This window comes from Sphaerodactylus townsendi, linkage group LG08, assembly GCF_021028975.2.
Source record: "Sphaerodactylus townsendi isolate TG3544 linkage group LG08, MPM_Stown_v2.3, whole genome shotgun sequence".
In the NCBI taxonomy this organism is placed as follows: domain Eukaryota; kingdom Metazoa; phylum Chordata; class Lepidosauria; order Squamata; family Sphaerodactylidae; genus Sphaerodactylus; species Sphaerodactylus townsendi.
In genome coordinates this window covers 97,529,152-97,555,728 of record NC_059432.1, presented here as the reverse complement: position 1 = coordinate 97,555,728, position 26,577 = coordinate 97,529,152, and the positions used below count along the sequence as shown (strand labels likewise).

The 26,577-nt window shown below is 46.7% G+C and overlaps 1 protein-coding gene across 1 annotated transcript in view; it reads left to right on the top strand.

The window, feature by feature from the left end:
* Nucleotides 1-12,057: 12,057 nt before the first annotated feature.
* The window catches only part of SLC7A14 (solute carrier family 7 member 14), a 73,056-nt gene continuing 58,536 nt past the window's right edge, over nucleotides 12,058-26,577 (top strand). Inside the window, exon 1 of the mRNA XM_048506819.1 lies at nucleotides 12,058-12,277. The gene's annotated coding sequence lies outside the window, so the exon portion shown is untranslated. The remainder of the gene's footprint in view (nucleotides 12,278-26,577) is intronic.

Here is a 26,577-nt window from a genome sequence, read left to right as displayed (position 1 = left end):
TGATACCAGCCAAGTTTGGTGCAGTTTGGTTCAGGGGGTCCAAAGCTATGGACCCCCAAAATGGGTGACCCCATACTCCATTATTTCCAATGGGAGCTAATAGTAAACGGGGCTACCATTTTGAGGGTCCATAACTTTGGATCCCCTGAATCAAACTTCACTAAACCTAGGTGGTATCATAAGGATAGTCTCCTGCTGATACCACCCAGGTTTAGTGAAGTTTGATTCAGGGGGTCCAAAGTTATGGACCCTCAAAATGGGTGCTCCCACCCTCCATTGTTTCCAATGGGAGCTAATAGTAGATGGGGCTACCCTTTTGAGGGTCCATAACTTTGGACCCCCTGAACCAAACTTCACCAAACCTGGGTGGTTTAATCAGAAGAGTCTTCTGAAGATAGCCTAAAAGTTTGGTACTGTTAGCTTAAACATTGCTCCACTGACAGGCACCCTCAATTTTCCCCCAGGTTCTTTCTTTAAATCCACCTCCTTTGGAGTGGATTTAAAGGGAGAATCTGGGCTCCCTAGATTAAAAAAAAAAACATTAAAAGTATTGTTGAAGACTTTCAAAAACCAGATTCAACTGGTAGTTGTGAGTTTTACAGGCTGTGTAGCCATGGTCTGATAGGATCTTGTTCCTAACATTTCGCCCTGCATCTGTGGCTGGCATCTTCAGAAGTGTATCACAGAGAGAAGTCTGTTATAAGAGAAGGCTGGACACAGTGTATAATAGACTTCTCTCTGTGATACACCTCTGAAAAATGCCAGCCACAGATGCAGGTGAAACATTAGGAACAAGATACACCAGACCACGGCCACACAGCCCAGAAAACTCCATTAATAACCAACATTGAAAATGATGCAGTTTGGGGTGGGGAATCTACCCTGAAACAGCATCACTTTCAATATTTTTTAAACTAGGGAGCCCAGAGTATCCCCTTAAGGTGGATTTAAAAGGAGAATCTGGGCTCTGTAGTTTAAACATTAAAAGTTTAAACATTAAAAGTGATGCTGTTTCAGGGTGGATTCCCCGCCTTCAAAAAATAGCATCACTTTCAATGTTGTTTAAACTAGGGAGCCCTGGGTGTGTTCAGATTTGTGTGTTGGGGCATGTTCTATAATGCAATGGTGACTTTGAGATGACCTGGTGCAAAAAAATGTTGTTTGGTCGTGGTGGGGGAGGGATGCTGCCCAAATGGGGGGGGGGGCGCAAAACTCAGATTTTGCCCCGGGCTCCATTTACCCTAGCTACACCCCTGGTTCCCTACCCCTGGTCTAGGGCAGGGGTCTGCAACCTGCGGCTCTCCAGATGTTCATGGACTACAATTCCCATCAGCCTCTGACAGCATGGTCAATTGGCCATGCTGGCAGGGGCTGATGGGATCTGTAGTCCATGAACATCTGGAGAGCCGCAGGTTGCAGACCCGCAGGTTGCAGACTATACAAACAACTTTCCAAAACTGACTTCCCAAAGGGTGATAGCTTTCCAAATGAATCCTGGCACTACATCTTTAAGCGATTTCACCATATTCAAAAAACTATTATGGGGTAGTTGTACTATATAAGTGCAGTCAATCTGCTTTTACACCCAAAAGGCTAATTCACTTGTCCCAAGACAATCATTGTTTTTGAATCTTTTGGCTTGGGCATATTTTGACTTGGGCTAACCAAACTCTGGTAGCTTTTGGTCTTGGAAATCCTTCGGTAGGCCCAATACTTGTAGCTCAGTTATGATGCTCTCACAGGCCCCTTCCGCAAACGCAAAATAATGCGTTTTCAAACCACTTTTACAACTGTTTGCAAGTGGATTTTGCTATTCCGCACAGCTTCAAAGAGCACTGAAAGCAGTTTGAAAATGCATTATTCTGCATGTGCGGAATGAGCCAAAGAGATCTGAGCTGATAGTCTCTGACGTTGTGGGGAGAGGAAGGGAAAGGGGTTTGTAAGACACCTTGAGCACAAGAGATAAAGGTAGAGTATAAATCCAGACTCCTCCTCCTCCTCCTCCTCCTCCTCCTCCTCCATAGCCTTTCAGGGGAGGGCGGTATATAAATTAAATGTATATCCATTCCATTCTTCTGACAACTGTGTGGGTGGAGTGTAAAGGAGTCCACATGTCTAGAAAATGTGGCAGTAGCCATGAGAATCTCTAAACACTGGTTGCTTAGCATCCTTTGCACATCTAGCATGAACCAATGCATAGGGTTGGCGGCCTCCAGAGATCAGTTCTCCTGGAGAAAATGGCCCTATGGCATTATATCCCCCTCCCAAAACCAAGCCCCCCTTAAAACTCCTTCTCCAAAAATCTCCAGGTGTTTCCCAACTCAGAGTTGGCAGCCCAACCAATGCCAGATGCTTTTGCAGCATTTTGAAGTCTTCAGATCAGAACATAATTCTGACATATTTTAAGAGGGAGAGAAAGTCAGCCATCTCTAGCCACTATATTTCTGAAGGACTAACTAGTTTGTGTTGCACAATAACCACCTATCTAGTGCAATGATCAATAACAAAGTCTCAGTAAACTCTTCCATCTGGGAAGAGAAAGCAACCGACACAGTGTCAGAGAGCTTTCCCAACATGCCAGTCAGTGTTTCTTTCTCACTGTTATGGGACCATTTAACCCAGTGTTTCCCAACCTTTTCGACATCATGGTACCCTTGACCTCGCTCTTCATATCTCAGGGCACCCCTGAGGTTCATTTGAATTTTTTTTGCATTTTTTAGGGTTTTTTCCATTTTTGGCCTGTAGGTGGGGGGAATGGCAAGCAGGGGGAGGGGAGGGAAAGCAGCATTGACAGCCGCATTGTTTGTTTGCCTAAATTCGACATGGATTGGGGGGATTTAAAGGGAGAGCTCTGTTTAAATCTACCCCCCAATCCACACCGAATTTAGGCAAATAAAACAATGCTGTTTCTCAGTGTTGTTTAAAGGGAGCCCATGAAGCTTCCAACCCCCCCCCCCTTCAAAATCCATTTGATTCCGGGGGGGCAGTCGGTTGCATTGTCATGGTACCCTGGGACGTGCTCATGGTACCCCAGAGTACCACAGAACCCCGGTTGAGAATCACTGATTTAACCAATGTGGATATTCCTGCTCCTGTGGAGGCCCTCAAGATAGTGCATATACCCATTTGACTGGTTTTATAGAGTAACTGTGGAGCAGCCTGATTCTAGGGGGGGGGGGGATTGAATGGGTTCTTGGAGGCAGCCTGGGGCCGTGCTGGAATGTTTGCCCATCCCACCAGAATAAATGACACTTACGCTAGCGAGGAGGGAAAACTGGAAGGTAGGTGGGCACTGCAAACTGTGGTGGTGCCCGACCCCCAAGAGAGTCTCACCCTCAGAGCTGTGTTAATGACCAGGAGTAGACTGGCACAACTTGGGGCATTCTGTGGGCATTCCCGTGTGTGAAACCGACTTTTGTTGAGTCCACTGGGCACTGGATCTGGGAATGCCCCCAGAATAGCCCAAAGACTTACACCATGTAAAAGTGTGACATAAGGAGGGCTTTCAGGCAACTGGGGAGTTTCTGGCATTTGTTGCCTCCCCACACACCCCGGAAGCCTTCTGGAGGCGGTGTGGTAGCGTGGCAGTGGCACCATCCTCAGTCCCTGAGCCCTGTGGATTGGGCTGTTAGTCTGCAGTAGAACTGCTAAACCTGAGTCCAGTGGCACCTTAAAGACCAAAAAGATTTGGGGGGATATGAGCTTTCGAGACCCAAAGCCCCATTTGTCAGATGCTACTTAATATTAATCACCAACCGTTCTAGACACTGTGGATTTGCCTGTTTTTCTGTCAAAGGCCCCCTATTCCAGTATCCAGACTCCTTCAGCTAATATTTAAAATGTACTAGAATCACAAGAAATAGCTCCATATGAGACTCACGCGCCTTGCGCATGAATGCCTCGCAGCTCCCTTATCAGTTCTGGCAAATCCAGAACAACGTGTCCCTCCAGTATTACACATCAGTTATCCTCATGAATCTTTCTGCTCACAGACATATTCTCACCCAGAGAAACGGCTGTGAAACTGCGCTTGTATCCCACTTGGTGGAGAGCGATTTCTAAGAGAATCTACCCACATAGTGGGTGAATTGGCTGCATGTTCTCGTATGAGCCCAACAATTTTAGAAGAAGAAGAGGAGTTTGGATTTATATCCCCCCTTCCTCTCCTGTAAGGAGACTCAAAGGGGCTGACAATCTCCTTTCCCTCTCCCCCCAACAACAGACACCCTGTAAGGTAGGTGGGGCTGAGAGAGCTCCAAAAAGCTATGACTAGCCCAAGGTCACCCAGCTGGCAGATTAGAATGCACCTGCTCTTAACCACTATGCCACTGCTGCTCTTCTTCATTAGCTCTTCATTAGAAGCCCTGTTTCGTGTGCCTGTGTCTTCAGAGGGGAGATGGTTAAACGCCAAAGTATAAAATCTTTTATTTCATGATCTCTCACTTGAGGATTTTTTCCCCCTGTAACCATCCATCTAGCTCCAAATCTGTAACCCTTTGGCAACAAATTAAAACTTTTTTTTTGCTGATACATTTGATGATTTGGGGTTGATATTTTTTAGTTGGTTGATAAGCCAATGTGAAGTTGTGGTGGAAGGGTTGTTCTAGGATCTGAAAGACCTAGATTCCAGTCACCACTCTGCAATGGAAGCTTGCTGGGTAATTTTGACCCCCTCATACCCTCTCAACCCGACCTACTTCGCAAGGGTGCTGTGAGAATAAAATGGAGAACAGGAAAGAAATGTAAGCTGTTTTGGGAACCCACTGAGCGGGAAGCCAGGGAATCAACAAAATAAATACCTTTCCCACACAATTTTTAATGTCACATGTAGCAATTATATGCCAACTTTATTTTGTTTTAATTGACAATAGACAATTATTTCATTCTACCACTGATTCCCTAGTTTGATTGTATGGGAACTGCAGATATTATATTCTGTGGTCTTTTGAAATGAATTTTACTGCTGGTTTACAGTTTTAATGTTTACTGTTTTAACGTTGCTATTCTATAAACCAGCTAGAGATCAATTTCTTTAATGACCCAGATAGTGGGCTGGATCTAGCCAGATTTTTCAGTCACTCTCACTGAATTCTCACCCTTACAATAGCCCCCTATTTTACATAGGTTTTGTTCAGGCAGTTCCTATGATCACTAGCATGATCTTTATCCTTGTTTCATTCATGGAAAGATTGGTTGGACCCAGCCAGCACAAGCCAACCACTGTGACCTCCAAAAGACGAGGATTTACTTTATGCATGAAATTTTAGCAACCAAACATTCTGGACATATTTCTAAAAATAACCCATCTAATCCAGGCTTCCACCTGGCTTCTATCCAAAAATACAGTATTAAGGATGCCCGGGAACAACTGCTCACCACCAAATTATCCAGCCAGCTACAATTTGACCAAATTGGAGTTCAGCCTTTCTCCAGTGAGCATCCTGACTCATCAGTTCTGAACAAACCGAGGGTATTGCGGTGATAATTCTTCCTCGCACCACTTCTCCACAGCGATTGCATTCCAAAAGAGTTCATATAGGAAACAGTGCATGTGATATAGAGCTGGATGACATGTCTGGCACCAACCAGATAATTATTATTTTCTTCTGGACGGGATATAAAATTATGTTTTAATTAATATTTGTGTTAATGTTGCATTGCTGGAAATTGCTTTCGGAGCCAATTTTTCCGGTTGTGAAGCTGGGTAAAAAAACCAGTAAACAATAAATAAAGTCAAGAGTTCTGGGAAGTCACACTGGGCTGGGCTGATCTCTTGTTTTTAGTCTTTTGCTTTCCAATACTGTTTCCTTCACTTCTATAGAGGATGGGAAGCTGCTATGAAGGCAAACCTTAAGCCAGAACTAGCCAAGGTGTTAGTCCATATGGCTGTAAATAAAAATCAGGAAGAGACTGACTTTTGAGGTGGAGGAGGAGGAGGAGGACTAGGTTTTTATTCCTTCCTTTTCACTACCATAAGAAGTCTCAAAGCAGCTTACAATCACTGTCTCTTTCCCCACACAGTAGGAGGAGGAAGAAGAAGAGTTTGGATTTATATCCCCCCCGGTCTTTCTTGTAAGGAGACTCAAAGGGGATTACAATCTCTTTTCCCTCCCCTCCCCACCCACAACAAACACCCTGTGAGGTGGGTGGGGCTGAGAGAGCTCCAAAGAACTGTGACTAGCCCAAGGTCACCCAGCTGGCGTGTGTTGGAGTGCACAGACTAATATGGTCCACCAGATAAGCCTCCACAGCTCAAGTGGCAGAGCGGGGAATCAAACCCAGTTCTCCAGATTAGAGTGCCCCTGTTCTTAACCACTACACCACGCTGGCTCTGTAAGGTAGGTGGGGATGAGAGGTCTGAGGGAATTGTGACTAGTCCAAGATCACCCAGCAGGCCTCGTGTGAAGGAGTGAGAAATTAAACCTGGTTCTGCAGATTAGAGTCTGCGCTGGTCTATATTAAATGACTCATCCAGCAGTGAGATACAGAGACAAGTTCCAGGTAAATGGGGCCCAGTCCGATTCTTCAGGACCAGGGACAGCGCCCAGGGAAAGATGTTGCCTGGGACTTTTCTGCATCAGGTTTTGCTCACGCTCAGTTTCCTAACTGCATTGGTTTCCCCCTTCTTTACATACAGTATTGTTTGCCAGTTATGGTCTTCCCCTTTCCCCGTGTTTTTTTTTCAGACCACCACTGTGTGTAAGTCGGGAGAAAACTCAATACAGTTAAGAAGCCAAGAAGGAGCAAAAATCTTAGGGCAAAAGACTCCTGTACAGTGGTCCAAGCTCAACTAAGCATCTAAAAAGCAGGCCTCTGGCTCTTCTAAGCCCTCTTTAACTTCCTCAGATCTCCAGGAGACCAAGGGAGCAAGCTAACTACTTTTGACAAAATGTCCAGCACTCTAGCAGTGAAAAGTGGGCAAGGCTCTCTCAAGCAGAGCTAATACTAATTTTGACAGCTCTTAGAATAAGCAGCATATCTTCTTCTACGTCAGTGCATTGGACTTGGGCAACCTGGCTTGAAATCCTAGCTCAGCTGCAAAGTGGGTGGCCTTTGGCAACTTACTGGGCCCCAGCCTTGACTCTCCATCTGTTAAGCAGGAATATAGTAGCATACCTTGGAGAACAGTTATGAAGATAAAAAAAAGACAGAGCGTAGTGATTCTGATGGCAGGCACAGTAGCAAGGAGGGTTCTCTTGGGTAACCTGGAACTCAAGGACTAAAGCACAAGAGCCTATGCCAAAGGACACAGTTGAAACTTTGCAAATTGATTGCTCCAGCAAGGTTTCCCAGTGGTACAATTTGAACCCAGGTCTCCCAGGATCCTAGTCCACACTCTAGCAACTATGCCATGCTGCTGTCCCTTTTGGCAAGTTCCTTTGGTCAGGGAGCCCTCGGTTGACTCACACAACTCTAACAATAGGTTAACGGATGGTGTATTGTCAATAGTACTAAATGACAAAAGGTTGCTTCATACATTATACTTTTGAGTGTGTTCTTCAAAAGGCCACGTGTGAATGCTTCAATCAAGTGGGTTCATGTAGTGGATACTTGTTGGGGAATGGAGATAGATAGAAGTTTTATGCTAAGCATATACCTTGGCCGAACTGCTCCTGATGTATAGTTCAGTGACTGTTTCCCCAGAAGACTCTCTTTTATACTGCAGGGCAGTATCATATGTCTACAGTCACTGCAGAGAACCAGCAAGAAAATTGTCCCTTTCATACCCCAGGAGCGGAAATATGGGGACCCAATTTTGCAGCTAGTCTGCCTCTCAGCTCCCCATCCCCACCCTGTGTTTCCACCATCCATTGATTAGGCAGGACTGAATTAAATCAGTAAACAACAAAAATTATACCCTGCTTTTGGAGATAGGTCTGTTGCTACCGGGGAGGGGGGGGGGGGCACATGGAGGTAATGTCTTATTAGAAATAGTCCATGGCCTCTTTTCTCAATTCACAGATTATCACTGGGGAAAAAAATGCTGGGCCTTTTCCTTAAGGGAATACAAAGGGAAATATGCAGGCAGCTTTCTACTAGATTGCTTTGGAAGAAATGGGAGGAGAGAAGCTTAAAGACAGGTCTGGAGCTGAGTCAAGTTAATCCTTTGCAGAACAAATTCATTCCTTCTTTTCTCTGATCCACGGCCTTTTCTCCCGGGCCCCTTTGCCACTTACTTGTTTTTCTCCTCTTTAATGTCAACATTCGGAGTAAAGCTTATATAGGTCCTAGCTGAATAAGGATGGAATAGGCTGGTGAGAGGATGTGGTTGCCAGGGAGATAGGAGAAAGCCAGGAAGTGAGTGGCAGATGAAGGAGAGTAATGGGGGGTGGGGGGAGGTCCATGGGGAGATAGAGTGGAAAAGACACTGCAGGGGGAGAGGGAAGCCTCTGTTGGAGTTGTAAAGGGACAGAAAACATATCAGGCTCAGCACAGCACCCTGAACTAAAGCTTTGTGAGATAAATTATTGGCAGCAAAGGAAAAGATGAACCAAGCCGATGCCATTTGGACAAGGCTGACCCACGAGCAGCTGATAAAATTAATAGCTGCAGGCAAAAGAATTTTTAAAAGCAGCTTGAAATGAAAGGGCGTGAAGACGGATCAGCTTCCCATGTAGTCATGCGAGTGTTGGGTGGGGGTAAGTGTGCACACGAATAAAGGGCCTCAGATTTGAGGCAAAGCTACTGTTTGAGTGTTTACGTGTGAAGCACTGTTATGTCACAGCAGACTTATGGCAAAAAAACAGCAAAAGTCTTTCAAGGCAGGAGAGAAGCAGAGGTGGTTTGCCACCGCCTTCTTCTGCAGGGTCTTCGTGGAGGAGTCTCTCTTCAAAGTACCGACCCTGGTCAGCTGTTTAGCTTCTGAGATCTGATGCAGTTGGGCTATAGCTGTACCAGGGGTCTGCAACCTGTGGCTCTCCAGATGTTCATGGACTACAATTCCCATCAGCCCCTGCCAGCATGGCCAATTGGCCATACCATGTCATCTGCCCTCCATCTGTTTGAGTGTACATAATTACATAAGTCGGTACATTATCCTCTGTCTTGAGAGGTCACTCAGCCAGTTTGTATTCACAGCAACACCACATTAATTAAGAGACCCCTAAATAAATAAAATTGACTTGGCATTAAAAGACATTGCCTGTGTAGTAGATAACCCACTCTGGCTGGACTGCAGGAGGAATGAACATTAGGATTAAAAAAAATATATTAAGGGTAGTTCAGCAATGGAATTGCTGCCATGAGAAGAAGAGGAGTTTGGATATATATCCCCCCTTTCTCTCTTGTAAGGAGACTCAAAGGGGCTTACAAACTCCTTTTCCTTCCTCCCCCCCACCCCCACAACAAGCACCCTGTGAGGTGAGTGGGGGTGAGAAAGCTCCAAAAAGCTGTGACTAGCCCAAGGTCACCCAGCTGGCATAAGCTGGAATGCACAAACTAATCTGGTTCCACATATAAGCCTCCACAGCTCAAGTGGCAGAGTGGGGAATCAAACCTGGTTCTCCAGATTAGAGTGCACCTGCTCTTAACCACAACACTATGCTAGGGGAGGTGATGAGCTCCCCCTCAGTGGCAGTTTTCAAGCTGTGGCTGAAGGAACTCTTGTCAGGGAAATTCTAGGTTGATCCTACATTGAGCAGTGGGTTGGACTAGATGTCCTGTTTGGCCTCTTCCAACTCTTACGATTCTATGATTGATGCGTCCACCTCCAGGAGCAGAGAAACCTCACAAAAACATCCAGCTGTGACAGGTGCCACCGTCAGGTCGAAAACTCAATCCATGGATTTTGCTTGCAGCAGGAGATTTCTCTTCCAAGCTTTGAAACAAGCGTAGGGAGCCCAATGAATTCCCAACCCCAACGCAAAGATTGCTTTTCGCAATCAGCTGTCTCGAAAGCTGGATTACCAGAAAGCATCCGACGACAGACCGGTTTTCTAAAAGGAAACTCAAATGACAGCAATCCTCCTTGTGAGTCTTGTATCTATTTAGCATGAAGGATTTCACTTTATTTTACCTCGCCCACAATTGAAACATATGGGCTATAACTAGTGGTGGGATTCAGCTGGTTCGCACCACTTCGGCAGAACCGGTTGTTAAAATGGTGATTGTAAACAACCAGTTGTTAAGTTACTTGAATCCCACCACCAGAACCGGTTGGTAAATTATTTGAATCCCACCACTGGCTATAACGCATTCTGAAGTTTTTGCCTCTTTGCTGTGGTAGTGGAGTCAGGGCTACCAATCTTGATCCTCCTTGATCTCAGATTGCAAATGCCTTAGCAGACCAGGTGCTCAGGAGCAGCAGCAGCAGAAGGCCATTGCTTTCACATCCTGCACGTGAGCTCCCAAAGGCACCTGGTGAGCCACTGCGAGTAGCAGAGTGCTGGACTAGATGGACTGCGTTCTGATCCAGCAGTCTAGTTCTTATGTTCTTATGTTCTTAGGGCTGTTGTAGGGATACCAACTTGGGTGTGGAACATTCCCTTCTGACCCATCACATCACTAGGTGAAGTCCACACTGTGGCTGCTCATGCTTGTAATAGATTTTAAGGAACGGAACATGAATGCATTGGCCTGCCTTGTGGAGTGGGTGTCGCTAAGCTAATGTCCGCAAAGCCTTTCTCTATTGCTGCTGTGATTCTTGGGAGTGGGTCTAGGACTGCAGTTTTGCCTTAAAGCTATTTTCGAGAGTAACCAGCAATCAGACGAAAAAGATGCTAATGTCCTCAGAAAGACATAAGGTCTCTTCAAGACTGCGGATAATCTCCTGAATGGGTGATTCTTTTGTGTGAGCATCTGTGACCAGGACTCATGGGATGCATGAGGGTGTCGGTGTGTGAAACAGTCTTTGGCAGGTTTGAATGAGAGGCAGAAACCGTTTTCAGACGTTCACCAGCCTGTGTGCTGTAAAGGTGTTGAAGAGAACAGGCCTGAAACCTGAACAGCCATATAAACAGTCAGACGTTCACCCCTGCACAAACACTGCAGTGAATGGGCATCCCAGGCACACTCGATTTCCCATGATGTATGCATTTTACGTTCTTACATTACACTCAATGCACATGCAGGTAAATGTATAATATAAACCCCGCGTTTATCCAGGGAATGGCTCTTGTTTTTATTTGTAAAGACAACCTGCTTTAGCTCTTTCAGAAAAATGGACGCACGCATATCATGCAGAGCGTATATACACCGGTCGTAAAAATGTGACCAGTGCTTCAGCAGCGTGTGCGCGCATCACCAAAATCCTATTTGCTCGGCAACATTCCCAATTGTGTGTAAACCTCTGGACATTTGTGCAGCCAAACATTGCTGCAAATGTTTGGCTGTACATGTGGACATCAAGGGATGGCCCCAAAGGTGTGGTGCTTCCGCTGTCTATGCATGTTCAGCAAATGTGGCCACAAATGTCTGGGGATGGCTAGTGGGACAGGAGGATCCGTGAGCCTCATCCTTGCAGGAGAACCAACTGGGTGGGGGCGGGGTATAGCCTTATGGATGCAGGGTTGCTGCCTGCCACGGGAGTACTTGTTTGCTTCCACTTGCACACTAGCAAACGTGGCTTTAATAATTAAAAACAAAACAAAAACAGCCCGGGTCAACTCTCCTCCTCCAAAAAGAATGAGGTTTACTGGGGAGAAGCGGGAAGTGTGTCATATTAGGGATTCTCCTTTCAGTCTTAGGTATTCTCTCCCCTCAAAGTCAACCAGCTGCGATGTGGGGGAACTTCCACGAGTCATCCGATCGAAAGGGAGAGAAATAGATCTCCTCTCCCCGCCCCCCACATACCCCTCCACCCTCTTTCCCTGACCAAAGCCCAGGCATCACTGTCAACCCGCGCAGGGAATCAAGGGCTGGAGGAGAGAGAGGCGTGGGCGACGGGGCAAAAACAGCCGGCCTTCCTCCCGCCCAGGAGGTGGCAAGGGGGAGACGCGCGCCCCGGGGATCTCCGCGGGCCACCTTAAGGCTGCCTAGAGCACATCGGTCACGTGTTGGCTGGGGGAGCGGCGGAGGAGCGCTCCTCTCCCTCCCCCCCCCCCTTCCCGGCCACAGAGGCAGGCAGGAGCCGGTGGTGCTGCCAGCTCCTGCCCAGGCCCCCCCACCAGGCTCCTCCCACCGGGTCTTGAGTGACAGGGGGAGCCGGCCCCTTAGCCCCCCCCTCCCCGGTCCCACTCTCTCGCCCGGGCGCGGCAGGTGCAGCCACAGCCTCCGCCTCCCGCAGCACCTGCCTCTCCTCCACTTGGCCTCCCTGCGCGGACCTCCTGCTTCCCCCGGGGTAAGTGGCTTGCCCCTCCGTACTTCTGCCTGGCAGGGAGAGGGAGGGGGAGAGAGGACCCGGCCACGGTGGGCGCTGGCAGGCAGAGGTGCCCCCGTGGGGCGGGGCGCGCGGAGTTGGTCCTGGGACGGGGCCAGTCGGAGGGGAGCCCGGATGGAGGCAGGGATGCCAGGCAGCAGCCGACGTCCCTTTTTGCGGAATCAGGAGCCGGGCAGGGCGACTCCGGAACCGAATGCAGCTTCCTGGCTGCTCTCTTGGCGTCCCAGCCCTGGGAGGAAGGATGGGGCCAGTAGGGAGGGTCTGGTAGTAGTTCTGTTTGGGTTTGGGGGGTTTGGCTACAGCGGCGAGTACACGTGTGTGCAAGTGCACACTGCTCAGGAGGAGAGGGGTCAGCCTTTATTCCCGCTGTCTCTGCCTCCCGCTGTTCTGGCCAGTTCCGTCCTGCCTCAGATGCGCCCATGGGCTTCGCCTCTGAATGGAAAAGGGATGGCATTTGTCTCTCGCTGTGGATGTTATTATTATTATCATCATCATCGCTGTTGTGTGTCATTTAGACAACCTTTTCTGAAAGTTCAAGTCGTTTGGCAAAAATTGTCTTGTGATCCCCAAAACCACCTTGTAAGGTAGGCCGGTAATATTGTCCCCTGTGGAGAAGTGAGGGATAAGGTTCAAAGCTGGGTGGCTTCCCAGAGGCCACCTTGTATCATCTCAGGGGGCGTGAGATTTTTTATTGGGGCTTCTTCTACCCCATTTTGCTGTGTTTTACTAAATCTGATGATTCTTTGAAATGGACGGAGGAGCAGCTTTTGACATTTTGACAAACGCCCACTTTGGTGTTTCCTTATGTGTGCTCCACCTTTCTCCCCAGTGGCTTACACCAATGGCTTGCACCAAAATGGCTTACACCAATCTCCTTTCCCCCATTTTATCATCACAACAACCCTGTGATGTTGTTTAGGCAGACAGTGCGCGACTGGCCCAAAGACACCCAACAAGCCTCCATGGCAGAGTCGGGATTCAACCCTTGGTCTGCCAGACCCTAATCTAACCACTATCCCACACTGTCTCTTAATGGAAACTGATAAGAGGCTGTCAGCACAAAGGGTGAGGTGAGAAAGTTATAACGGTGTTTCCCACATCTGGGAATCGAGTGTCCTTCTGAAAGCACAAGAAGATGAAAACACTCAAGAGATCTCCCTTTTGTTTTCCATTTGGGCCACCCCTGCCCTCCCATTTATGCATACGGGAACAGACTAGATGCTCCTTGTTCTGGTGGGCTTTCCGGGCTGTGTGGCCGTGGTCTGGTGGATTTTGTTCCTAACGTTTCGCCTGCATCTGTGGCTGGCATCTTCAGAGGTGTATACGCAGCCGTGTATTCAGAGGTGTATCCGGCCGGGAAAGCCTTCGACAATACATAGATGCTCCTTGGTTTGAAAGTGTATCATCTAGACACCATTTTACGAAAGTTCAATTTGTTTGGCAAAAATTATCTTGTGATCCCCAAAACCACCTTGTAAGGTAGGCCGGTAATATTGTCCCCTGTGGAGAAGTGAGGGATTACGTATTAACCTGCTTTCTTCCATGGTGGACCTCCAAAAGAAAGGAACAAAATGCAGCTACCCTGACGCATCTTAGTGGGGTCTCCCTCTGAGGAGCCGGAGAACAGTTTGTTTCAAACGTGCTAGAGCCAGCTGCTTGCGCTGGAAAGAGAGGGACAGAGGGCACCGGGGATTTCAGACTGATGAGCTAAGGATTAACAGAAACCAAGAGTGAGAGACAGCGGAGGGGACAGATCAACACAGACTCGAGCAGGCTGAAATGATGCATTTTCTGTGCAGCGCTAACCGCCTCTCCTCCCCCCACCCATCAGCCAAAAAGAGAGAGAGAGAGAGAGGCTGCTTTGTATCAGGTTATGAAACAACATGAGAAAGAGACGTGCGAGGGTTTCTGGAGCAGGGCGAAACAGAGTGATGCAGCAAACCCTGATATATAGCCTGCTTGGGAGGAGAACAGAGAAGGGACCGGAGGATGCCCAAGCCATTTGATATGTCCTCTAGGGAACCGGGCAGACTTGATGGTGAAAAGGACCGAATCTTCCACCCGTGTTGCTGTGAAAAAAGATCATGTTGCTAAAAAGGGCATAGCTAACCTCATCCAGTAAAGCTTTTGAGTGATGCATTGTCTATCGTAGTCCAGTTGAAATGTATAATTTGAAGCTGGCTTTCTCCGACTGTGTTTGCTTTGGGTCTGCCTCTGTGTAGCACAAGATATGATCTGTGGATCAGGAGCACTGATGGAGCCCAGTCCATTTCTCTGCTAGAGCTGCCTTCCAGCTTCTTGTCCTAAACTAGCTCCTTTGTCTTGAAGAGCTCTTTGCGAGAGAGAAGTTAAAACAAGTGGTGTAGGAGGCATGTTATAGCTTGGCAACCTCGTGAATAAGATGGGAGCCAGGAGGTGGCTAATTCAAACGTCAGCCCCACAAATGGCCTGAATTGGTCATAGGCCGGGGGGGGGGGGGTCTCAGAAGCCAAGCAGGGTGAGCCCTGGTTAGTAACTGGACGGGAGACCACCAAAGAATTGCAGGGTTGTTGTGCAGATGGAGGCAATGGCAAACCACCCCGGTTAGTCTCTTGCCTTGAAAACCCCACAGGGCAGCCGTGATTTCACAGCACTTTACACACACAAGTCACTTTCTCTCCGGAAACAGCTTCGATGCACTAAGCTGTGCCATAAAATTCACTCACTGTGCCATTCTGAGCAGAGCCACACCCTTGAGCAGCCATTGGCCACAGTGGACTCAGGAAGTGTACAATATTCAGCAAGCAGACTTGCAGCAAGCCTCGTTCACTCTGGTGTAAGAGTTTGTTGACTAAAAGAAGTGGAAAGCTCAAACTGGACTAAAATCTTGATAAACCCTTCAGGAGCCATTAAATCCCAGTTTATTTTTGATGGCATAGAGTCACAGGCTACCTCTCTGGAACGATGACTGCTTCTCATCCATCCCTGGTTTGCACCTGCACTTCCAGGCCAATGATACTGCCTTTTATGCGTACTCCCATACTTGTTCTACATGATGCTCTTTGTGGGTTTTTCTTCCCCCTATCCCTTAAGACAGTGGTTCTCAACCTGGGGGTCGGGACCCCTTTGGGGGTTGAACGACCCTTTCACAGGGGTCGCCTAAGACTCTCTGCATCAGTGTTCTCCATCTGTAAAATGGATAAGTGTTAGGGTTGGGGGTCACCACAACATGAGGAACTGTATTAAAGGGTCGCGGCATTAGGAAGGTTGAGAACCACTGCCTTAAGGCTTTTCTGTTTGGCATCCCGTTTTGAGCATTAAGGCTCTTTTTAATGTTCCCTCGCTCATGCCTTTTTCATGCACTCCAGTGCTCATGACCTCCTAATCTTTATTGTTCATCTGCCCTGTAAACGTTCAGCAGTGGACACAGAATGAAACAGCGACACAAAAGAGATCTGTCTGCCATGTGGAGGGTGGGTGGGAATCCGAGGCCTGTTTGACTTGGAGTCGTTAGAGTTTTGACGTCTCCGGTTGTCTGCTCTGTTCAACAATATTAATATAATAACACTTAGGGGCTTTCAAGTTGCTGCAGACTCTCTGGGTCATGGGATTTGCAAGGGAAGAGATGAGCAGAGGTTGTTTTCATTGTGTTCATCTGCATAGCAGCCCCTGCCTTTCTTAGTGTTCCCCCATCTAAGTATGAACTGCTGTTCCCCCTACTTGGTTTCCAAGCTCTGGCCAAATTGGACTATTCTGGCTGCTGTTAACAGCATTAAAGGTACCAATATTTGAATGTTTCCAGTGGCAGGATAGTGCAGGCAGAAAACCAAGACTGCCAGCACCTCTAGGACGGCCCCATCCTAGAGGTGCTGGCAGTCTTGGTTTTCTGCCTCGAAAATGGTTTTCTGCCTGAAAAAGCAGGAAAATACAACATTCTGTCTCAGGACTTAAAATGAAGTTGCCCACATTTGCAAATGAGCCAACTGGAAAAACACGAGCAATTGCATATACTATTTCACAGAGCCGAATCCTTTGCTTTGCATCCCGTTTATAGAGGAATATGATTGCTTAAGTAGTATTATTCTATATGTGCTTTCCTCGTTTCATAAAAGTCAGACAGGAGATGAATGTTCTATGCTTGTGGTTCTCAAATGGCATTTCACGTCTGAACTCTGCTGTTATGAATCCAAAATTACTACTAGCTCCTATTCCAAATCCAAAACCTTTATTAGGCATAAAACCGGTGTGTGTCAGGAATTCCAAATACAATAAGGAGGTCATTATTGCACAACTTGCAGTGCACAGAGTAAAAATATAGCAACAGTTTCAGAGATTTCAACATTAGAGTTATTTAGAAGCTTAGCCATTTTTATCTTATCAGAAAGGTAGCTCCTATTCCTGTAGTCATAATCAAGAGCACAGATGAGAGTCCCCAAGTTACCCATAGGCAAAAAGTTGGGCTTTTGCAGTCCATTAAATTCCCCATTAAGTGATTTTGATTATTTCTTTAAAGTGTGGGGAAGGAGTTCAATGGAAGAAACAGGGACTGTTTCTAAGAGAAATGTCAACTTTTCCTTGAAGTCCCTACCTACCAACCCTTTCTGCATTTTAGGTATTGGCTGGATCAGAGGAAAGGTACCTGGGTCTGCTTCCCAGCCCAGATAACTCCGGAACATCTTCTGCCAGACTTTAGCGGGGAGTTATGGCTCAACAATAGAGTATGCCTGGTATGGGGAAGGTTACAGGTTCTGACCTTGGCATCTCTAGTTTAAGGGGCATGGTAGCAGGTGATGTGAAGAGCCTCTTCCAGAGATGGTGGAGATCCTCGGCCAGCCTGAATAGACAGTACTGACCCGTGATGGGCTGATGCTGCTTAAGACAGCTTCCTGTGTTCATCTGACTGATGGAGGAGGAGCCCTGTGTGGGCACCTTCCTAATTTTGTTTTACCTTCCCTGGGGAAAGTTGGGGCACCAAAATGGCTCACAATTCTTTGTTGACCTCTTTCTGATCTACAGCCCATAAGAACATAAGTCCATTTCATCATTGACAACAGTTTTGTTGCTTATAGTTAGGAGTGACTCAAAATGATTTTTTAAAAAGTCTTATTTGACTATTAGAATCGTAAAATCATGGATGAGACCCTGAGAGCCATCAAGTCCAACCCCCTACAATTGCAGGAACACACAATCAAAGCACTCCTGACAGATGGCCATCCAGACTCTCTTAAAAAATCTCCAGCAAAGGAGAGTGCTCCCTATGGCCCCTTCTGCACATGTCAAACAATGCACTTTCAATCCACTTTCAATACACTTTGAAGCTGTGCGGAATAGCAAAATCCACTTTCAAACCATTGTGAAAGTGGATTGAAAGTGCGTTATTCTGCATGTGCAGAAGGGGCCTCTATTTTTTCTCCTTAATGATATTAAGCAAAGGCAGATATCCAGAGGTGTGTATGCTCCTTGGGTCAGGGGCTATCTTTTTGTTTTTGTTACATGAAAGAGAGAAACACTGGTCTAAAATGTGCAAGTTGGTGGATCAGGCTTCCTAAAACCACAGCACTGAATTTTAGCGAGAGAAAGGCGCTGTCCTTGGTGCTGAATTTCCATTTTCTCAGCTGCACTGGACAGCAGAATTGAATATAAACCCTAAACAGTACTTCCAAAATTGATTCGCCCTTTTCAGTCATTATGGCTGCACGAACGAGAAGTTCGGCCACTGTGTTTATTGTGCGACATTTGATCCTCCCAATACATGTAATTGCTGTTTTGACTGGAAGCGGCCATGTGCCTGTTCTCAGTCTCTGGTACACAAGTATACTTCCTCGTCGTTGCCATTTAGAATGAAAAAAAATCTGCTCCCCATCATTCACGTCACAGTTGTATTATTAATCAAGAAAAAAGCTCAGGGATTAAAATTATATGCAGTCACTTTCCAGTAGAATTCCAATCTGCTGTCAATGGCATTAAGTCACATCTATATGACTTTGTCTTGTTTTTTTTTAAGTAAAGCTCTCATTATGTTTAAATAGCATTCAACACCTTCTCAATAATTATTTAGGATCTACATATATCTCTCTATACTGCACATTCATCTGACGGGACAGCCAAGTCATCTGAAAAATGAAGCTTATCTGGCAAAATTAATGTAACTTTTAAATCCGTGTCCATTTATTAGATTAAAAAAAAATCTAAGCAGCCTTTTGCATCTCCAAATGAACTCATCTGTATTCAAGTCATCTGACATAAAAAGAACAGGTTGTGGCTTGGAAGCAGAGGATCTGCTTAGCATGCAGAAAGCCGCAGGTTTACTCTGTGGCGTCTCCAGTTAAAAGGATCAAGAAGTGAGTGATGTAGAAAGTCCTGACACTCTGGAGAGCTGCTGTCAATCAAAGTGGTCAGTACCTTGATAGAGCAATGGTCTGATGTAGTATAAGGCAGCTTCATGTGTTCATCCTTCAAAAATATTGACTAAGTAATATCTCCCTGTCCTGGATAGCCCAGGCCAACCTGTTATTGTCTAATCTCAGAAGCTAAGCAGGGCCAGTCCTGGTTAGTATTTGGTTGGGAGACCACCAAGGAATTCCAGGATTGCTAGGCAGAGGCAGGCAATGGCAAACCACCTCTGAACATCTCTTGCCTTGATAACCCTACAGGGTTGCCAAAAGTCAATTGTGACTTAATGGCAAAGTAATAAATATAATCGTTATTATTATTTGTGGGGCTTTCAAATCCAAACAGACAAAGTGTTGGCATGTAATGCACCAGACATTTCAGTGATCATGGATACAGCAATACCTGGTGACAACAGGGTCATTGGAAAAGAACATGAGAAGATCGCCAAATACCACCATTTGAAAATCAAGATTCAGCGACCATGGCACAAACCAGCTGAGGTCGTCCCTGTGGTAATTGGCACTCTGGGAACCATTCTGAAAACACTAGGATGGCACTTGAAACATCTTCAAATCAACAAAGTCAGTATCTGTCAGATTCAGAAGGCAGCCCTGCTGGAACCCACACAAATACCACACTGATACATTACAACGTCCCAGGCCTCTGGATGAGGCTCGAATTGTAATGAAAGGCCAACAACCAGCTAAAGAACTGTCAGTTATGATATTAAATATAATAACATCACTCTTATGTGGATCTTTGTCAGGTTTCAGAATATGGGCAGTCTTGCTCCAATTGTAAGTTTGTAGAGTAACTAACAGTACAATCTTAAACTGAGTTACACCCCTTTAAAGTCCATTGAAGTCTTAGAAGGTTGTAACTTTGCTTAGAATCTCATTATTAAGTTCTTCTGGATCCCCGCCCCCATTTTTTACTGTCTTTAGACTGTGTGGGCTTCTTCTACCACTTTGGTGATGTCAGATTTTTTTTTAGGTCAAGTGGCCACATATGGGTAACGTCAGTGGGTTGAAAGCCTGGCAACCTTAGAGATCCACCAGTGAATGTAGAAGAGCATCGTTGAAAGGCAGGTGATGTGGCAGTCTGGCAGTCACTAGCAAGCAATGAGAGCTGATTGTACTCTACAAGGGCTCTACAAGGGGTGAGGATTTTCAATCAGATGTATTCTGGGAATTTTATCCTTTGAAGGCCACGTGAGCCTGATTCAGACTGGAACTGTGTTGTACAGGAAAAGGGGACTTATACTTTTTTTTCCAGTGTAATTTTTGTGACTCAAAATGACCTCAGGCAGTGACTCTTTGCCCCACTGGAGAAGTATATTTGTAGCCCATCAGTAAATGTAGGGTTCATCGGTGGGGGAAATAGCAGCTCCTTTTGGGCCATGTCATGTTGGGAAGTCTGGGCTCCTGGGCATCTTGGAATTAAGTTCTAGAACCCCCAGAACCTCCTGGGCATCTTGGAGTTAAGTTCTAGAACCCCCAGGTTCAGGTCAGACATTCTTGTGGCCACTGACTTTGCAACATGAGAATCAGCCCTCTAAGTCTGGTCAGTGCAACATGAGAAACCTTCCAAGAATCCTATGTTGTTGTTGTTTTTTAAAAAAACCAACCTATACACAGGTATAATATTACAGAACGCTAGCAAAAGCAAAAGAAAATGCAGTTGCTATCTAGATCTACTTGCAATGTAATCCACCTAGAGAAGACAGTCAGGATTTAAATATGATGGTCAAAGAAGGAGATTTTAAAAACTCTTGGGAAGTTCAGTGGAAAACATAAAATGAATGAGACATGGAGAAGATATCTTGGGCTCAGAATTCTTTTCCGTGTACAGAAGGAGAACTTGTGATTGCAACGGGCTGTACTTTGGGGGCATTGCTTTTTAATGTGCACTCAACAGTGTTCTAAAAGGCAATGCTGTGGAGCCATTTCTGTCCAGTTCTGACGAGTGTGTGATCCATCTTAACTGGTTTCCTGCCCCTCCCCTTTTGTACTGGTAAGCTTGTGTGGTATGGAGGTCGAGGGGGGAAGTTTTAGCCTTGGTTTAGCCTTCTCATGTTCCAACCTTGGTTGGAAGTTTTAATGGCGGAATGTTTTGTATATGTTTTCAATGATACTTGTTGGAAGTTGCTCTGAGCCTGCTTTGGCAGAGAGAATGTGATATAAATCCAACCAATCAACCAACCAATCAATAAGGTGAACGGAAAGGCAGGTTTAAAATGTCTAAAATAAAGAAATGAATGAATCAAAATCTGAAACAGTCCTGGGAGGGTGCTGTTTGCCACATATGGGGCTACCGCTGTACTGATAGGGCTCTGTATCAGATTCCCCAGGGAAGCAAATAAAGAAAGGAAATGCCAGGAAATAAAGGAAATAAAGAAAGGAAATAAAGGAAAATACCCCCTTTCCCTGTGCTCAGTATTTACAATCAGGGTTCTTGCACCTGGAAATTATGGAGCTCTGGGAATGCTGTGACTTGACCCAAAAATGTACTTGGGGAAGCCACTATGTGTAGCTTGTCCTTCTGGCCAGAAGTCTGACTGATACACCTGTCACAGTAATGTGATCTTCTGGATAACAACAGCCATAGTTCCTTTGTGGTACATGGAATAAGGCTTTCCTGGAATTATATGGTGGCTGATCTGAGAGTTGGCACCGTGCAACCGCCGTTTCCTTTGAAGTTTAATTCATTTCAATGCACAGCCTTCGATCCCAAGCTCTCTGGGAGGCTGCATAAATATTTACAGCCTTGTATTAAAGAGGCAAGAGGGATAGATCTCTGTTCTCAGAGGACTCACAATCTAAGCCCTGCTTCTACAATTACTTTCCACACACACACACACAATGCATAAGCCCCGGGTCTGAAAGGCATGTTAACTTCACACCTGACAGAGCTAGGTGGGTGGGAAAATTGCCATGTCTGAAAACATTCCAAAAACCGTCCATCTCAGTGAAGGGTGGATTATTTTTTTGGCTTGGAAAACTGCTGCAGCAGAAGTAGGAAGTGAAGGTTTGGATGTGTGTGGGGGAGGGGTGGCATGCAAGGGAGGGGAGGGAAGAGGAGGGGGTCCGGCATCTGGACCTGGCCCACCCAACCTAGTGGAGGGGGGGAGGGGGAGGGGTGGCATGCAAGGGAGGGGAGGGAAGAGGAGGGGGCCCGGCACCTGGACCTGGCCTACCCAACCTAGCGGAGGGAGGGGGAGGGGTGGCATGCAAGGAAGGGGCGGGAGGGTGGCATGTAAGGGAGTGGAGGGAAGGGGAGGGGCCCCAGCATCTGGACCTGGCCCACCCTAGTGGAGGGAGGGAGAGGGAGGAATGGGTGGCATGCAAGGGAGGGGATGGAGGGAGGGGTGGCATGACATATTGAATCATATGGTCAGAAAAGCTTAGATGACTACCCAGTCCAGGTCCTGACCAGAAATACAGAGCACCCACCCTTCCTCAGCCCAAGAACCAGGCCACAAGCAGCAGGCAGATTAACTCCAGAGATACAGGCAGCTTAACAGATGTGGAAGACTCAACAAATGACCCCATTGCTTTCTACAGGGCTGTTTCATTGGGCTGTTCCTTGGCCAAGCCTTTCAGTGGCCAAAACACGCCCCTTCATGCCATGATATCAAACTGAACATACTTGGCAGGTGTCCATCTTCATGCAGAAGGAGAAGCACCCCGGAGGCCTCTGCATGAATCATAAAGTTTCTGGAGCATCCCATGATTTAGGAGTAAAGCCAAAGAAAAAAGTATTGGGACAAAGCATAGAGTAGGCTGTGTACTAGAATCCAGGAAGGGGTTTGATCTGGCCCACAGGGTTAAATTTAACTCTTTCTGTCACAAGGGAGAGACTTTCTAGTAAATATGGTAGCTGAAATGGAACCCACTTTCTGAGTTTAAATGCTAACTTATAGGTGGCCATTAGTGCAGGGTAGAAGCCGCAAAATGTGTGGAGAAACTCTTCACTGGAGGGGTAGGAAAGAGAAGGAGCCACAACTGACCTCATGTTCTACATTTGGGGGGCAATGGCGGAGAAGGCCCTGTCAATCTTCCTTCTGATAAGGTAGGCACACAGACTAGAGCAATAGGTTTCAATTCTGGGACAGGTATACATTATTGGTATTGGTCCTAAGGCATTTAAAGATTGAACACCAGCATTTTGAACTGAGAGAAGAGTAGACTGGAACCCTATAAAGTTAATATAACAGTGGCTGTACGCTTTTTTAATGACAAACCCCACTGTTTTTTTATATTAATTGATGTTTCTAAACATGCTTCAAAGACAGCCCTAAATTAAGGATAATACTGTATTGGTCTTATCTGGATGCAGTCTGTTAAGAATGCAAGAAATGACCCACTCAATCTGGCCAGTGTTCCATCTAGTCCAGCATCCTGTTTCATACATCAGTCAACGAGTTCGTTTGTTTGTTTATATAAGTTTTTAAATCCTGCCCCTCCTCTTTTGGGCTTGGGGCAGTGTACATCAGTACAAACAATTGAAAAACATTTTAAACATTTAACATCCCATCAATAAATGCAATATAATAAGATGTGTCACTTCTAGAACATCATTTAAATCTGCACAACAGCGGGCACTAAAAAATGTTCCAACCCTGATAATTTAATACTCAGTTGATAGACAGATTGGTCCTGGAGGGCTAGCATACAGGGCATAGAGGCCAAAGCTTTCCATTGATTTTCCTCCTAGCACTGGGTTTCCAAGGCATGTTGCCTCTGAAGGTAGAAGTTCCCTCTAGTCCCCATGGCTACTAACCAATGGTGGACCTCTATTGCCTTGAATCTGGAGGTTCTTAATGTGAGAGGAAAAGTTTTATACAATACTGCAGGTCAAGAGGATCGATAGGAAAACCAAGCGGGCATGGAGATCCAGGAATGTAAAGGCGGGTAAATATGACTGTTGATTGTGGAGGATACAGAAGGGCTTCAAAACAGAAAGAGACAAAGTCCAGCAAGGGAGGGGAGGAAGGGAGGGAGGGGAGGGAGGGAGGGGAAGGGGGCCCGGCATCTGGACATGGCCCACCCACCCTAGTGGAGGGAGGGGAGGGAGGGGGAGGGGGAGGGATACCATGCAAGGGAAGGGAGGGAGGGAGGGAGGGAGGGAAGGGAATGAGGGGTGGCATGCAAGGGAGGGGACAGAGTGAGGGGTGGCATGCAAGGGAGGGGAGGGAAGGGGAGGGGTTCTGTTGTTAATTTAGAGTGTAGGGATCAGATGCTTAAATAGTCCCCCCCCCCACATACACACATACATAAACACACACTATAAAATTAGCATTCCAGGGAAAAGGCGAAACACAACCTTTCCCCCTGTGATTTTGTAGCTCCAGTCGGACAGTGTGTGAACCTATCAGCCGTCTGAAGTGGCGCTGCCCAGTAATGGATAGTTCACGCATGTTATTTGGTTCTGCTGTGAGTAATTACTCGAGGAGTGACTGTTACACACATCACAGCTTCGTGAACGATTACTAATTCCTAAAGAGCGAGGCACAACTGAGCCATGAAATTTAACTGCAAGCCGGCTTGCTGCCGCAGGGCAGTATTCCACGAGAATGCTCTCGCCAGCCATTTGTCCCTGGTGCTTGCAGAAGATTACTTTGGCTGGTGGGCTGCATGCTGATCAGCTCCTAATCCCAAATTAGAGTATATACTTGTCCCCACGAGAACTGGCCCGCCTCCTCTTTCATGTTCCACAAGGCCGCCGGAGTAAAGTATCACCACATGATAATTCTCCCTTTCCCCCTCTTTCAATAAAACGGTCCGGCTGAAAGCCAAGCATTTATAGAAAATAAAAACAGCCGGTGGGGATCCCGGCTAGAAAGACTCCAAGTGGTTCACACGACTCTCCCTTTTCAAGCCCTTTTATGTTATTGTATCAATAATTTACAGTGCTGCGCAGCACTATAAATTAAGTTGGCAGAGCAGGCTGGCCAAAGAAACAGGATTTCGTGTGCTGTGACTCACCAGGTTTATTTACATGGGTGAAATTACAGGACCAAACTACATTTTTTCCCCACACTTTGCTGGAATGTGGCGGATTGTTGCATAAATGAGACTGTGGCATTAAAGTATCAGTGTGTGGGAGTGTTGATGGACAGCACAGCAGTGTGAAAAATCCATGCGAGGCTGAATAAAGCTGGAATAACTGCAATAATGTTGATCCGTGCTAAATCTCAGCAGGAGGTATAGATTTCTGACCTAAGCCTGCAATTAATATCTTATTGTAGAAATTAGGCATTCAATAGTGTGTAATATGTGTATGAAAACATGGAGGTGGGCAAGTGTTGTGCTTAGGAAGCTAGTGGGAAAAGGAGGCCAGCTTTCCAATCTCTCTTCAACTCTCTTTCCGCACAAGTCACCTAAAACGTTTCTAAAATATTGAAGGGATTTGAAGGGATGAAGAAGAAGAACAAGAGTTTGGATTGATATCCCCCCTTTCTCTCCTGCAGGAGACTCAAAGGGGTTTACAATCTCCTTGCCCTTCCCCCCTCATAACAAACACCCTGTGAGGTAGGAGGGGCTGAGAGAGCTCTGAGAAGCTGTGACTAGCCCAAGGTCACCCAGCTGGTGTGCGTGGGAGTGTACAGGCTAATCTGAATTCCCCAGATAAGCCTCCACAGCTCAGGCGGCAGAGCTGGGAATCAAACCCGGTTCCTCCAGATTAGATACACGAGCTCTTAACCTCCTACGCCACTGCTGCTCCTATGTCATGTTGTCATGTTGGTGAGGGAGCAAGCGTGTTAGACTAGGACCAAGAGTAATGGGTTTAAGGTGAAGGAAAAGAGATTCCACCTAAGCATCAGGAAAAAAACTTCCTGACAATAAGGGCTGTTCGACAGTGAAGTGTGGTGGAGTCTCCTTCTTTGGAGGTTTTTAAACAGAGGCTGGATGGCCATCTGACAGAAGTGCTTTGATTGAGTGTTCCTGCATGACAGGGGCTGGACTTGATGGCCCTTGGGATCTCTTCTGACTCTATGATTCTAAGATCCCACAGAAACACACCGCTGCAGTAATCCAGCTCAACCCCCTGCACAATGCAGGAAATTCACTCCCCACCCCACCCCACCCCATTCCACCCCACTCCCTCAGTGACCTCTAACCCTTCAGTTCCTTACTGGTAGAGAGCAAATAAGGATGGGGTGGAGGATCTCGATCAACATACGGAGCCAGCCACTAATCTGTGATTATTTTTTCCTGCCATGTAATTCCCTCTTGCAAGGCTGCAACAGTTGAGGGACGGGGACTTTCAAGAGTGACAGCCCTTTGCTCTGACTTAGAGCAAGACCATCTGCTCCATCCAGACAAGGGTCGTCTGTCAGTATCCCATGTGACTAAAATAGCCATGGATTTCTAACGTGGCTTCTCTCTCTCCTTTCAATCCCAGCCTCTATTTCTGCAAATGCTTTCATTTATCACAGATCCTGACTTCCTGAATTGTGTTGATTGTCTAGGGTCGAATCCCCACTACCGTCTTAGCCAGGTTTCAGAACACAAACTAACCAGGTTGGAGGTCGTTTGTGTTCTGAAACCTGGCTAAGACGGTAGTGGGGATTCGACCGGGGAGGTCGTCCCTCAAACCTGGTTAGTTTGTGTTCTGAAACCTGGCTAAGACGGTAGTGGGGATTCGACCTAGAAGATAAGGTGAAGGAGGGGAGCCACTCACAATGTGAAAGGGCATTCTGGTCAGTGCAGTGGCGGAGCTACCAGGGGAATGGGGGGTGCGCCACGCACCGGGTGCACGGCTTTGGGTCATGTGGGGGGTGGAAAATTCCCCCCTCCCCTTTCCCCCCATGCCCCCCCACAAAGCCCCCCCACACACTTAATTTAGCAAACCAAGCAGGCTGGAGAACAGGCCTGCCTGTTCTG